At 40.4% G+C, this 15,005-nt stretch overlaps 1 protein-coding gene across 1 annotated transcript in view; it reads left to right on the forward strand.

Annotated features, from left to right (window-relative positions):
- TBC1D5 (TBC1 domain family member 5) overlaps positions 1-15,005 on the forward strand; it is a 350,320-nt gene that overhangs the window by 165,427 nt on the left and 169,888 nt on the right. The gene's annotated exons all lie outside the window — the stretch shown is intronic.

Genomic DNA, 15,005 nt, shown 5'->3' on the forward strand with positions numbered 1-15,005 from the left:
CATGAAGGATTTAATTAAGGAATGATCTGAAAAGTATTTGCTTGTTTTTTCAGGTCAAAAAACAAAGCCAGGATTTGTTAAATTTGAGGTTTTCTGACAGGAAAATAATATTTCAATTCTGTTGGTAGTAAACACCAGTTAAAGAAACATGATGTTGAGCAACTTTTCAAAGCACTGTCACTGAGCTTGGGTCTTGCTTGGGTACATACCAGAGGGTGTCTTGTACTTGAAAGCACAGAAGGGTAATCAGCAGATGTGTAGTTTCATCTTTCAGCCAGCAAAATACTGCTTCTGCTACAAATGCTAAATCTTTGTCCTTGTGACGGCTAAATTAATAGTAAAATTTGTGCTAACCAGAATGACTGCAACTGGTTTTGATGCTTAAGTATGGTAAAATAAAACAAGCTTACCACATGATTATTTTGGATTCATTTATTGAACTATGATGGATGGCATCTTTTTCATTTTTTGTTTGTAGTCTACTGGAGTCTGTACTTCAAAGAGATGTGGGCAGGTAGAACCTGCCCGTTTGCCTTGTCCTTGTTTCAGCCAGCTGGGTGGGAAATATCGCGCTGTCTTGCAGGCAGCGAGCTGTGCTGGGCATGAGAAGCCTTCAGGTGCCGGGTGGCAGGGAGGGACACAACACCTGGAGAACCTTTTGAAGGCTGGAGTCTGAGAGATTGCTGAGGAGAGCAGGAAGCAAACAGCCTGGTCTTGAGGATGTTGAAAAGAAAGACTCTTTGTAAGGACCTGGAGGGAACGGCAAAGAGTTTGTTGCGATTCAAACATCCAGAGGAAGCATCTGGACTGAGAGCAAGGTTGGAAAAAAGGGTGTGCCTGCAGGGACACAGTGGGGCAGGGGAGGTTTGATTTACAAATCCTTCCAGTTTTCTGCATTCTAGTAATTCTGCTCTAATGAAACCTACTTTGTGACGATATAAAACCCTTTGGGGGTAATTAGCATGTTCACTTTGAGAAAAATATGTAGCAGATCCCTTTCAGGGTTCTACCTGACTCGATTTCTTGTCATATTTGTGTTCTCTAATGCGTGCAACATACTATCAAAGTTAAAAGAAGGGCTCAAAAATACCACCCAGAACAATCTTCATGGTTTTTAGGTGAGAAGCATACATAGATACAGAGACCATGAAGCAGTCTGAAAAATAGGCAAGATAGAATTTAGCCAGATCAGCAAAATGAAGGTGTTGAGAGCCCGCTCTGCCATTAATTCCAGGACACTTATACCTGAAAGTCGTTCACTCAAGAGCCCCAGCTGTTGTACCTGCCAAGGTAAAACTTGAAGAAGCAGCCAGTTTCAGCTAGGCTCTGGTTCCATGAGAGTGTAAGCTCTGGGGCTGCGCTTCAACCCTTTCTTCCTACCCCTTCACTCATCCAGTGGCCATCGTCTCTCAGTGAGCCAGTCCAGGGGGCTAAACTAGTCCAGCCTAAACCATAGTGAATCCTCAGCCATCTTTAATGCTCGACAAATAAGAGGAGATTAAAGTTGGCCTTTGTGTCTCCATATTCCGTAGTCCAAAGTGCATATGATAAATATGATATTGGCTACAACTTCCACTGAATAATAATCATATTCTGTTAGAGAGGATTACAGCCCAACTTACAAAACTGAAGTTAATTAATATTTTAAAAGCAGTCCCATATACTACTGCCAGAGTATTATTGTTCTAATTAGAGGCAAGATGATAAAGCAAGATAGTACCATGTGTGTATATATATGTCTGTGTGTATGTACACATATATATATATATATATAAAAGAAACTTCTGACTTTTAATAGTTGGCAAGCTAGCACTGTTATTAAGTAGTATTGCAATGTTTAAGGTGTTAAATGAGTATTTTCTGCTCAGTGGCAAGTAACTCCAGTCATATAATGAGACTGGCTGTAAATTTGCTGGTTGGGTTGAATATTGTGTTGATAGTTATAGTTCTGTGCTGCATGTTAACTAAAAACAAGCAGCTAATACCTTATGACAGATGAAAAGTGAATCTTAAACTACCTTGAAAGGTAACTATGGTAAATGGTTGTTATTTCTTTAAGGACTCCTTAAGATTTGGACTTACTTTAGGATACTGTCAATGAATAGTGTTTCAGTAAGTTAATAACTTGATAAAACTGATGATAGTCTTGTTTACTCAATCTGTTTCAATCTATTATATTTAAAAAAGACTGGGTAGTGAATTTTTGCCCTAAAAGAAGCAAAGGCATCTTTGGATCACAGTAGATTTCATGCTTGCAGAAGGCTAATACATGCAAATTTCTACTGAAAATTTTTACCGAAACAAAAACTGCTTTATGCATCAGTAGCAGTCTCTTTACAATTTATGTAGGAGACGAGGCAACTCCAAATGTTTAAAAATGTTTGACTGTGAGTGTGTTTTGCTATTAAAGTGGTCTTAAGAGCATATTGTTTTTACCACAATAAAAAAAACATGGAGCAGGGGTTGTTACTTGATTCCAACACTTTCTATTTTAAAGGACAATTTTACACTATCCAGTACAAGATTCTGAGTGTGTGTGTATGTATTAATAAAGGATGTCAGATCATTATCCTTTGATATATTTATAATGCTTCAGAACTATTTGTATGGTTTTATTTTTAATATGATGGTGTCACCTTAGAGTTTGTGGTTCTTGCTTGTGTTGATCACGGCACAGATTTAATGCTGCTTATGTTCAGATAGTGAACATTTCCCTTTAGGTCATAAAGTTTGTAAGTAATGTAAATGAAAAGCACATATGACTGGTGCATATTTCTAAATATTCTGTGAGTTTGTGAATGCATCCTGTCAGGTCATAGAGAATTTTTTAGTTTAGGGAAGAAGATTTACTAATAAGAAATTACAACAATTATTTCCTAGAACCATGTCATCAAAATTTGAAGTTCACTATTAGAAAAAATTGAACAAGGATTTAGACATACAGTAACTCTCATCTTCTAAAACAAAAAGAAACTTGAGGAAAATATTTGAGCTCCACTCTACTGTATTATTTTACTGCTATGGTTAAAGCCTTTTCTGGATGTGCAAATTGGATAGACTTCACCAAAAGGAAAAGGAAAATAGGTGTGCGTCTCTAGTTTCAGTATCTGCAATGCAGTGCCACTGGAAAGTAGAAATACTGTCTTTCTCCTGCCTTCCCAAGGGCAGCTGACCTTCTCCTCGCCAAAGAGGTGAACCCCTTGCCAGCACATATGACTACAGACTATTACATTAATCTGTTTAGCCTCAGTACCAGCTGCTTGCATGTTTTTAATTATCTTATTAGATGGTATAACAGTGACCTATGAAATAAAATGAAGGTGAGTATTTTTTAACTTTATTTTACGGGCTATTTTTCTAAATATGTTTTAATGACCTAATTATGACTTTTAGGGAGAGCTATTGATGCAGACATTCAATTTGGCTGATAGAATCTAACATCTCAAGGACACTTATTTCCTTCCAAGGTGGATTCATACATTAATACTGCTTCTAATAAATATATAGCCTAAAAAAAGCTCACTTTTCATACTTGTGGTGTTAACTTATTTTATGATAAATTATGGATAATTTCTTAATACATCTCTGCACTTGTATGTAAGTTTAATTTCTACCCAATGTATGAAGTTAAAGTTCTTTCCTGTGTGACTTAAACTCCATGACAAGTGATGATTGCTCAAAATTGTGGATTATGTAGGCAATGTACATTCCTCCTTCTGATGACATTTCAAATAGCCGGAAGATCTAGTATAAGAAAGACTTTCGTATTCTGTTTTCTTGCCTGACTTCTTACAGATTCTGCTTACCAGATGTTTTCTTTCTTACTGCAAAAAGACAATGTGGTCCTGCTGGCTGAGGCATGTTTCTTGTGTGCCAGCCAACAACTGCAGGACTGATACTGAGCATACAGAAGAAAGACGGCAAGGGGTGCAAGCTGTTCCTCCCTGTTTCTACCCCCTTCCGAAAGTGGATAGTGAAACTAGTTTGATTCCTCTTTGACCTATGGCTTTTCTTGGCAGCTGAGCCGGAAATGGTTACCTAGCCTCTGTCCTTATATGTTAAAGGTAGTGCCAAGATATAGGCAACTTACATACCTCCACCTTGTGGAAAACTCTTGTCTTAATCTGTTAGGAAGCAGCTCTTTCCCGTCTACATAAGCCTGTTTAGTCTTGTTCATACACAGGTGGTGCTCTTTATTATTCCACTTTTAAGCCACCCCTGTGCAATTATAACCTATTTTTCATAACTTTGTCCACTGTGTTTCCACACATAATCAAGAGCTGTAAAGAGCAAGCTTGTTTCTATTGGGTTTTTCAAATATTTTGAGATACAAAAATTTGGGAATAGAAGGCAAAGTATTCTCCGCTCTGTAGGGACAATTCTTAGCACTTGCATCCTTCCTTTTTTTTCACAAGGAAGTAGTAAAGCTGGCATCCATGTTTGTTTTGTCTTATTGAGAACCATTTGCTAGATGCCATCCTGGTTGATGCCATTTATGTGCAAAGAGGCCTTTTCAGTACAAGTTATTTTTGCCTGAGAGCCTGTGAATTCTCTCCTTGAATTTTGTGATTCTTCTGAAAGGGTTACGTGCTTATAATCTTTCTCTGATGTGGTAGTCTGTGCCAGTACTGTCATTTTGTCCCTGTTTGTGAAGACATCAGCAATTCCATCTTGAAAATCTCATATTTCCAACAAGAGAATGTGACTCTTTGCCCTGATCACAGGTTTCCTCCAACAGCTTTTTTTTTCTCCACATCCAAGAAGATCACTGTCACACCTACTGAGAGTTCAGCAGATTTCTGATTTTCTCTGGATTCTTTCAAAATTACTTTTTTCTTTTCCTGTTCAAGGACACTTATGTAATTTACAGCTCCATCTTGTCAAACTTTTGTATTGACTTCTTCCTTCCACAGCTGATTCACTCTTCACTCCTTGCCTGTTGTCCTAAGGAAATTTGCGAAGGATGTCATAAGACAAGGAAGAATAAATTATCATTAAGGAACTGAAACACTATATGCAGTATGCTTTTTCTAAGATCCAAATATTTCAACAGATATAAATTGTGGATTTTTTGAACTTTTCCTGTGAAAATTATGTTACTTTCTAAAAAGGTATAAATGGTAATATAGTCTTGCTTTCTGTTTGTATGCAGTGTGATCCTTTAGGAAGTAGGGGAAAACAAATTTAACAAATTTTCTTAAAGCCTGAGATGCTTTCAACAGAGAATCAGAAAGGAAGGATTGACTACCAACATCTTTTATTGGCAGAAAGCTTCTTGACGGATTGGTAGCAAAAAGGAAAGATTTAGTACATGAAGAGAAGCAATGGGAGAACGGTAGTTTCTTTCCAACATCCATGGAAAGAAAGTGAAAATTTTGGTTTACCCTTAATTTATTCTGTTGTATGTGAAAATTAGCGTGTATACCATTGACTAGCATGACACCATATTCAGCTGATGCTGTATTTTCCCTTACTAATATTTAAAGTGTTTTTCATTATGGATTTCCTTTACTTTTCCACTCTAAATAATCTTTAAACTATCATGGCAATTGGGAGAGGTAACTGAGGACTGGAGGGAAGCAAATGTCATTCCTATCTTCAAAAAGGTTAAGAAGGAGGACCCAGGGAACTAGGCCAGTCAGCCTCACCTTGATCCCTGGGAAGGCGATGAAGCAGCTAATCCTGGGAGCCATTTCCAGGCACATGAAGGACAAGAAGGTTCATCAGGAGTAGTCAGCATGGAGGAGGAAGTCATGCTTGACCTTCTACGATGAAATGACTGGCCTGGTAGATGAGGGGAGAGCAGTGGATATTGCCTGCCTGGACTTCAGAAAAGCCTTTGACACTGCCATAAGATCCTCATAGACAAGCTGTTGATGTATCGGCTGGATAAGCACAGTAAAGTGGGTTGAAAACTGGCTCAGAGGGTTGTGATCAGTGCCGCAAAGTCAAGGCAGCTGGTAACTAGCGGTGTACCCCAGGTATCAATACTGGATCCAATCGTGTTTAACATATTCATTAATGATTTCGATAATGGGGCAGAGTGTGCCCTCAGCAAGTTTTTAGGTGACACAAAACTGAAAGAGGTGGCTTATACACCTGATGATTATGCTGCCATCCAGGGAGACCTTGACAGGCTGGAGAAATGGGCTGACAGGAACTTCATGAAATTCAGCAAGGAAAACTGCAAAGTCCCCGCCTGGGGAGGAAGAACCTTAGGCACCAGTATGTGCTGAGGACTGGAAAGTAGCTTGGCAGAAAAGAACCTGGGTGTCCTGGTGGACATCAAGTTGAATGTGAACCAGAAATGTGCCCTTGCAGCAAGGAAGGCTAATAGTATCCTGGGCTGCATTAGGAGGAGTGTTGCCAGCAGGTCAGAGTAGGTGATCCTTCCCCTCTACTCCACACCTGGAGTACTGTGTCCAGTTCTGTGCTCCCCAGTACAAGAGAGACATGGAAATACTGGAGAGAGTCCAGCAAAAGGCCACTAAGATGGTAAAGGGATTGGAGCATGTCTCCTATGAGGAAAGGCTGAGAGAGCTGGGACTGTTCAGCCTGGAGAAGAGAAGGCCCAGTGCGGGGATCTTATCAAAGTCTAAGTATCTCAGCAAAGGGTATAAAGGAGACGGAGTCAGGCTCTTTTCAGTGGTGCCCAGTGACAACAGAGGCAATGAGCACAAACAGAAACACATGAGATTCTGTCTGAACATCGGGAAGCACTTTTTTACTGTGAAGGTGACTGAGCACTGGCACAGGTTGCCCAGGGAGGTTGTGGCATCCCCTCTTTGGAGGTATTCAGAAGCTGTCTGGACGTTGTCCTGGGCAACTGGCTGTAAGTAGCCCTGCTTGAGCAGGGGGATTGGACCAGATGACCTGCAGAGGTGCCTTCCAATCTCAACCATTCAGTGATTCTGTGAACGCTATTATTCAGTATCCTAAAAAGGGAATAGGTTTATTCTAAATCAGAACGTGGAGCCACCTGTGGCAAGAGAAGAAAGAAGGTCTGTATGAGTGAAACACATGAATTTCTAAGCAAAAATTCAGTGCTAAGCTAAATAGCATGAGCAGCATACTGTATGAGGTCAGAAATGTCGGGTTGGAAAAATTTCAGAAGTATTTTGTTCTTCTTTTCTTTTTAATAATTTTGCTTTTTTGTAAGCACTGTTAATCCTTTAATAAACTTGACAGAAAAGAAAGGAACCCAGCAGAATTGCTCTTGTGATTTTCATTTTGGCTCCAAAACCTTTCACAATTCTTCCTTCTAACACAAAATCTGGCAATAATGAATTTGAAATATTTATTGAAAGTTCTGAAAGTCAGTGGGTCTAAGTAATGCAATGAACTTCATCATCGTCATTCATTTAAAACTCAGGACTCACATCGTCTTTCCAGGAGCACGACTAACACTGCCAGATGAATGGCATTGTGTTTTTCTTGGTGCTAAAGTACACTTCTTAAGATCTTAATCATGCTGGCATTAGCTTCTAGTCTGTGAGATGTGCAGTGACATAAAAGCAAGAACATCTGCCACAGAACTGGGCATGAGTTGTTGGCTGAGTTTAGCAGCGAGAGAACCTGGAGAGGATCAGTTTTTCACTGAGTACTGCCTCAGTGCTCCCACTAGCTCAGTGGGAGTTTAAATGGAAGAGTTGTGTACTACACTTTTGTAACAGAACTACTGAAAGTTAAACCAGATATCTTGATTTTCCTACACTCTGCTCAAAATACATCTGATGAGTGATTTCATTTTGGTTTTAAAACAAAAACACCATGACCTAGAACTGTATGTAAAACTTGAATGCAAGACGGCAGGTTTGAGGAATTACAGTTTTTAATCCAAAGAAGATTCAAGACAAAAGCTTTCTCGAAGTAATGTACAACTGAAATCAATCTAAAGAGCAAAGATGTACTTTTAGTCAGACTACGTGGATTTTAATGATGGTAATAAAGCCTAGTCAGTTCAAGAGATTAAAGTTATATCAGATAATCACTTACTCTTTTTCTTATGTCATTGCATGCAAAATGGGCAGATTGACAAAGTTAAGATGGAATTAACAATATTAACTAGAATCTTGCATTTGTCACCCTGCACATTATAAAATCATCCGTGTTTTGAAATCGGGTGCATATTTTTGAATATTGTCACAACTATGCCAGTTCTACACCTGCTCTAGCTAGTCAGGTGTGAGTAAGCAGAAACATTTTGGCACTTTGGGTCATATTCCTGCAAAAAGTATCTCCCCTCTCCCTGTTAAATGGATTTTTTAGTTTGATGATTTGGAGAGCTGTAGCTTTTAACTTCTGTTATGTACTACAGGAAGCTCTTAACTTTCCTCTTTCTTAAAGAATGCATGTCTGTTCATATAACAAGGCTGCATTCGTGTGAACACAAAAAATTCACAGAGGTCTGGTTAGCTGTGGGCATGAATTAGCAGAAGGGTAAAATAGCAGAAGGGAGCTCTAATCAGAACTAGAAAGTAAATGTTCTACATGTACATGCAAAGGATTTCAAAGGTGTTGAAGGGATTTAAACTAGAAAGCCTTGACTCTGTAACTGGCAAATCAGATACAATACAAAAATAAAAACAGTTGAACATAATATCTACATTTTGTTTCACCATTCTGTAAACATGTGCATAAAGTAATAAGTAGGGGAGAATGAGCTGATGAAATTTAGACTTTGAAATGTCTGTAATGTTTCTTCTTCTACAAAAGCTGAATGATTACAGGGTTAGAGGTGAGGTGCTTTCCCAGGGACAGACCTGGCTCTTTGGCTGAGAACCACCAAGGCGAAGGACAATTTGGGATCTGGAAAAAGGTATCTTGGGGTTCTGCATCAGATCCAGTGCTGTTAGGAGAGTGTCCCGCTGCCTGTGCAGCCTTATTTCAGTTCCCCGGACACAAACACCAGTTGCTTAAAGAGCATAGCTAGCTAATAACCTTAAGTTTTTGATGGAATGTTTACCTTAAGAAAGTAATTTTACCTTTCTTCACGCAAACCTTTTTAACTGTATGTCAGCCAAAAGTAGATGAAACCTGAACTTTACCGTGAGGGTGACCGAACACTGGAACAGGCTGCCCAGAGAGGTTGTGGAGTCTCCTTCTCTGGAGACATTCAAAACCCGCCTGGACGCGTTCCTGTGTGATATGGTCTAGGTAATCCTGCTCCGGCAGGGGGATTGGACTAGATGATCTTTCGAGGTCCCTTCCAATCCCTAACATTCTGTGATTCTGTGATTCTGTGAACTGTTTCAACTCTGCCCTTTGAATGTTGAGCCTCCCAGCAGCGCAGCCATGCACATTCACACTTACATGGCTGTTAACTCTGCCTTGTATCCTGAGGCAGGACTTTGGGAAACAGAGGAAAATACATATAGTTTCCAAGCAGATTGATAAGCCTTCACATTAAGGCTGTCAAGTGGATTTTCAGGGTAGCAAATAAAAATATGTGTGTTTCAGAAACGGTTTTCTTTTAGAAACTTACTGCTTATTACATGATATCTTTCAATTGTTTTTTCCCTCTGTTTTTATAGAATGAACTCTGTTTTCATTACATTCCTAGCTGTTGCCTCACTTTTTTCTCAAGTGTTCATTTTATGGCATAATAAATAATCCAAACTATGCACGTTTCTTGGATTTATGCAGTATGTTTGAAAGGAACTGTTGCCTCTATTTAAATATAGATGCTACATTCACTTATTGATGTTCCTATCAATAAAGACCTCATATTGCAAAACATATGACATAATAATTTGAGAATTTGTTTGCTTTCTGATGGCCTGTTAAGTAGCCTGTTGCTTCATTGGGTGCCTCTGGGGAGCTGAGTTTGGGTCTCAACATTTTAAAAAAGCACATTCGGAAGATTAACAAAAAACGGTATGAAGAAGTGAAATTGGCTTTTCTGGGTTGTGGGATGCACACCATTTTTTTTGAGGTTATTTTACCAATACTAGCAGCACTGCTTAAGAGTCTTCTCTGGATTTCTATGAGGCTATCCATTTTATCCTTCATAGGACCCTTTGTCTAGAGGGTAGGATAAGCTTGAGATTTAGATTGAAATCTTAAATGTGTATGTAAATGTTCACACCTTTCAATAGTATTGCGGTATTCTTCCATGAACTGAAAAATATCCTTTATTATCTAAATGTTTTTGTAAATATTAAATTGGTCTTATTTCATCATGGCCACAAAAAAGAAAGGGATTTCAGATCTTGGCATAAAATATTTCAAAAATGCATGAGGCTAACAGTACCCAGTATCTAATGACCTGATAGATACTGGTTTCTTTGTTACCTGCAGTTTCAACTGAAAGTAAAGTAATTATGGATAGTAATATTTACCTGGTAGGTCTTAGCTCCTGCAGTCCCAGAACTGAATCTTTGCCCTTTTTCAGCGACATAGATTGTAGTTTGATGTGGCTGTTCACGTTTTTACATTTCTATGGATTTTAGTGTCTTCCACAGAGTTTGATGTTGTCTGAACATCATAGTGTAAGAAACATTTTTGTACTAGCTTTAAACTTTGGAAGGATCTGCATTTGTATACATCAGCAGTGTTATCCTGTGAATCGGTAAATGCAGAGGTTAACTAGCAGTGATTACTGTCTGTGCTGTACCACTCTTCCTCAATTGTATTTCTTCCTCTTCTGAACAGACTATTTATTTTGTGGTGAGCTTAGGTGGGCTACAGTTGCATTCTTCTGCATATCTATGCTCGATGCATTGGGTTTGCCATTATGCTGCAGGTCAAAATTTAGCAGCAGAGCCAGAGGCTGATGTTCCACTACTGGCTATCAGTGGAAGAGGTACCTAACAAACTATCAGTTTGTTACCTCCCCCCAACACTACCACAGCTCAGTGTTGCCTTAGTAAAACTCTGGGATTTGAAATCCAGAATTATTTTCCAGGCATCTTGCATTACTGGTGTCACTCATTCTTAAAGAGTTTATAGTTGCTTGTTCCTCTGTAGCTGTGCTATAGTGGCAATCCAGTGTCTTTTACTAAGATGTTAGACCTCAGGGATGTAAATACCTTTTCAAAAATGGTATTTAAGTGCATGTAAAATTTTACTTTGACTTCCTGATGTAAGGTCCTGCTCGTTGTGCTGCCTTCCTTACAGTGCGTCGACAGAGAGAGACATTTCTCTTCCAAGTCTTTGGACTTTTATCTCAGGAGGTCTAATGTTTGTAATTGACTTAACAAGCATCAGATCCACAAAACACGTCCTGTTGGAAAGAGAGAGAAGAATAAATATGCTTATAGATGGTTTGCAAGGAGATCAACCTCATTCCTTGTAAGCAAGAAAGCATGTGTATTAGAGCAGACCCCAGTATAAAATTCTTTTGCAGACAGATTCAAACTCTTGTAGTTATGACATAAATGTATGGAAAGGAACAGATGAGAACTAAGAACAAACCTTGCAGAATGAATCTGCAACCTTCGTCCCTTCCATTGTTTTGCTTGCTTTTTCATTCATACATATTGAGCACTTTTCCCACTTCAAAGTAATGCAACTGTCCCTAACTCATGCCAATAAATACTTTACATTGGACGATTACTGCATAGAAACAGCATGTGAAATTACATTTCTTAAAGAAACATTAATTCAATTACTTTTTCCTCGTGCAAGTCATATATTATGAAGACTTTACAATATGTACAGTAGTATATTAGACAGGATAAATAAGAATATGAAATGAAAAATACGTACAAAATAACCAGAAAACATTAACATCAGCATTTGCCTTTGTTTTAGTTGTACAGCCTAAAGATGGTATAAACACATGATTATGCGTATAATTTTCTAGTTTAAAAACAATTGCATGTGCTTATTCATAGTTTAAGCGGTTCCAATTGGCTCTTGAAGTCTTTCGCTTCGGTGGAGCAAATGGGCTGTGGTAGACTTGGGTTCCAATCTTCATTGCTAATTTCACTTTGACCCATGAGTTTTCTGCAAGCCTGGATTAACAAGACTCATAGATATTAGTTTACAGAGTAGGGCTATATCATTCTAAAATTATCCTTTTAGAATTGATAGCTTGTTGATATTACACAGTGTTACTATTATTGAAACAGTCTCTAGAATTGTGAGGCTTAATTTGTTAGCCTTCATTCAAAATAATTGAGAAATGAATTAGCAAATGCTGTTCAGAAAGGATTTTAGATATCTTTCAGCTCTACTAAAACTGAAGCAGGTTCCAGCTTCCAAGTCTTTTTTTTCAGTTGCTTATAACTTTTCTTTTTAGTGATCCCAGCAGCCAAGGGGGAATGTAGAAGAGATACAATCTTGCCAAATTTCTTTTGGCTGTCTTAAATGTAATTTTGTTCAAAACATGTCTGGAATTGCATTATAAATTAAAAAAAAACAAAACAAAACAAAACAAAACCAAACACAGACAAAGCATAGTATCTGCACTAATACCATTTAAAAGTGTTGAAATTACTTTCTTACTGTGTAGCAATCACTCACAGCAGTTGGTGAAAAAAATAACCTGAAGAGCTTCTTTACTCTCTGTTCTTTCTATTCGCAGTTACACTGGTGGAAACCTTTTGCTAACTCAGCTGACATACCAGGATTTTCAAAGACGTTGTGGGAATGTCATCCACTTGCAGAACAATGTGAATAGCTTCAGAGTCTGACCTGTTGTGTGCGCAGGGGAATGTGTCGCTCTTGAAGCATCGCTGCTTTAGGGAGGCAGCTTGGCAGTAGTTAAAATGGCCAATGATGCTACAAAATTTACAATGGCAAACAAAGAATATTATACATGGTAGAAACAGGAGGTTATTCAGATAGGCATAATATACTGTAGTTACTGAAGTATAAATGACTGTGAAAGAAAGGGCCAGATTTTTCTCAAGCTGTGTCTGCTATGTACCATACGTTGTATTTAAAGGAGACAGAATCGTGGTAAACAATCGCAGGCAGCTCATTGCAGAAGGTGAGAATGTATGGTAGGTAGGGGGGCAGTGAAATAACCAGATAGTCTTTCTGACTTGGAGAATGGAGGATTCAGGCTGGCAGGGGTGATACTGTTGTGGGTGTCTATTACAGGCCACCGGATCAGGATGAGGAGGGTGATGAGGCCTTCTACAGGCAGCTGAGAGCAGTCTCGCAATTACAGGGCCTGGTTGTCGTGGGGGATTTCAACTACCCTGATATTTGCTGGGAGGCCTACTCAGCCAGCCATCCCCAGTCCAGGAGGTTCCTCCAGTGCGTTGATGATAACTTTCTGATGCAAATGGTGGATGAGCCAACTAGGAGAGGAGCGCTGCTGGATCTTATCCTCACTAACAAGGAGGGTCTGGTTGAAGAGGTGAAGGTTGAGGGCAGCCTTGGTTGTAGTGACCATGAGATGGTAGAGTTCAGGATCTCATGTGGCAGGAACAGAATAGCTAGCAGAATCACAACCCTGGACTTCAGGAGGGCCAACTTTGGCCTTCTCAAGCAATTGCTAGGGGAAATCCCATGGGACAGGGTACTAGAAGGTAAGGGGGCCCAAGATAGTTGTTTAGCATTCAAGGACTGCTTCTTCCGAGCTCAAGATCAGAGCATCCCAACAGGTAGGAAGTCAAGGAAGGGTACCAGGAGACCTGCATGGTTGAACAGGGAACTGCTGGGCAAACTCAAGTGGAAGAAGAGGGTGTACAGATCGTGGAAGGAGGGGCTGGCCACTTGGGAGGAATATAAGTCTGTTGTCAGAGGATGTAGGGAGGCAACTAGGAAAGCTAAGGCCTCCTTGGAATTAAACCTTGCAAGAGAGGTCAAAGACAACAGAAAGGGCTTCTTCAAATACATTGCAGGTAAAGCCAACACTAGAGGCAATGTAGGCCCACTGATGAATGAGGTGGGGGTCCTGGAGACAGAGGATAAAAAGAAGGCGGAGTTACTGAATGCCTTCTTTGCCTCTGTCTATACTGTTGGAGGCTGTCCTGAGGAGCCCCGGACCCCTGAGGCCTCAGAAGAAGTCAGGATAGAGGAGGAATCTGTCTTGGTAGATGAGGGCTGGGTCAGGGACCAATTAAGTAATCTGGACGTCCATAAATCCATGGGCCCTGATGGGATGCACGCGCGGGTGCTGAGGGAGCTGGCGGAAATCATTGCTAGGCCACTCTCCATCATCTTTGCTAAGTCGTGGGCAACAGGAGAGGTGCCTGAGGACTGGAGGAAAGCGAATGTCACTCCAGTCTTCAAAAAGGGCAGGAAGGAGGACCCGGGTAACTATAGACCGGTCAGCCTCACCTCCATCCCCAGAAAGGTGATGGAACAACTTGTCCTTGGTGCTGTCTCTAGGCACATCAAGGATAGGGGGATCATTAGGGGCACTCAGCATGGCTTCGCCAAGGGGAAGTCATGCTCAACCAACTTGATAGCCTTTTATGAGGATGTTACCCGGTGGATAGATGATGGTAAAGCTGTGGATGTGGTCTATCTCGATTTCAGTAAAGCGTTTGACACGGTCTCCCACAGCATCCTCGCAGCTAAACTGAGGAAGTGTGGTCTGGATGATCAGGTAGTGAGGTGGATTGTGAACTGGCTGAAGGAAAGAAGCCAGAGAGTGGTGGTCAATGGGACAGAGTCCAGTTGGAGGTCTGTGTCTAGCGGAGTCCCGCAAGGGTCGGTTCTGGGACCAGTTCTATTCAATATATTCATTAATGACTTGGATGAGGGATTAGAGTGCGCTGTCAGCAAGTTCGCTGATGACACAAAACTGGGAGGAGTGGCTGATGCACCGGAAGGCTGCACAGCCATTCAGAGGGACCTGGACAGGCTGGAGAGTTGGGCGGGGAGAAATTTAATGAAATATAACAAGGGCAAGTGTAGAGTCCTGCATCTGGGCAAGAACAACCCCATGTACCAGTACAAGTTGGGGGCAGAGCTGTTGGAGAGCAGCGTAGGGGAAAGGGACCTGGGGGTCCTAGTGGACAACAGGATGACCATGAGCCAGCAGTGTGCCCTTGTGGCCAAGAAGGCCAATGGCATCCTGGGCTGTATTAGAAGGGGTGTGG

The sequence above is a fragment of the Nyctibius grandis genome, chromosome 7, assembly GCF_013368605.1.
Source record: "Nyctibius grandis isolate bNycGra1 chromosome 7, bNycGra1.pri, whole genome shotgun sequence".
Lineage (NCBI taxonomy): Eukaryota > Metazoa > Chordata > Aves > Nyctibiiformes > Nyctibiidae > Nyctibius > Nyctibius grandis.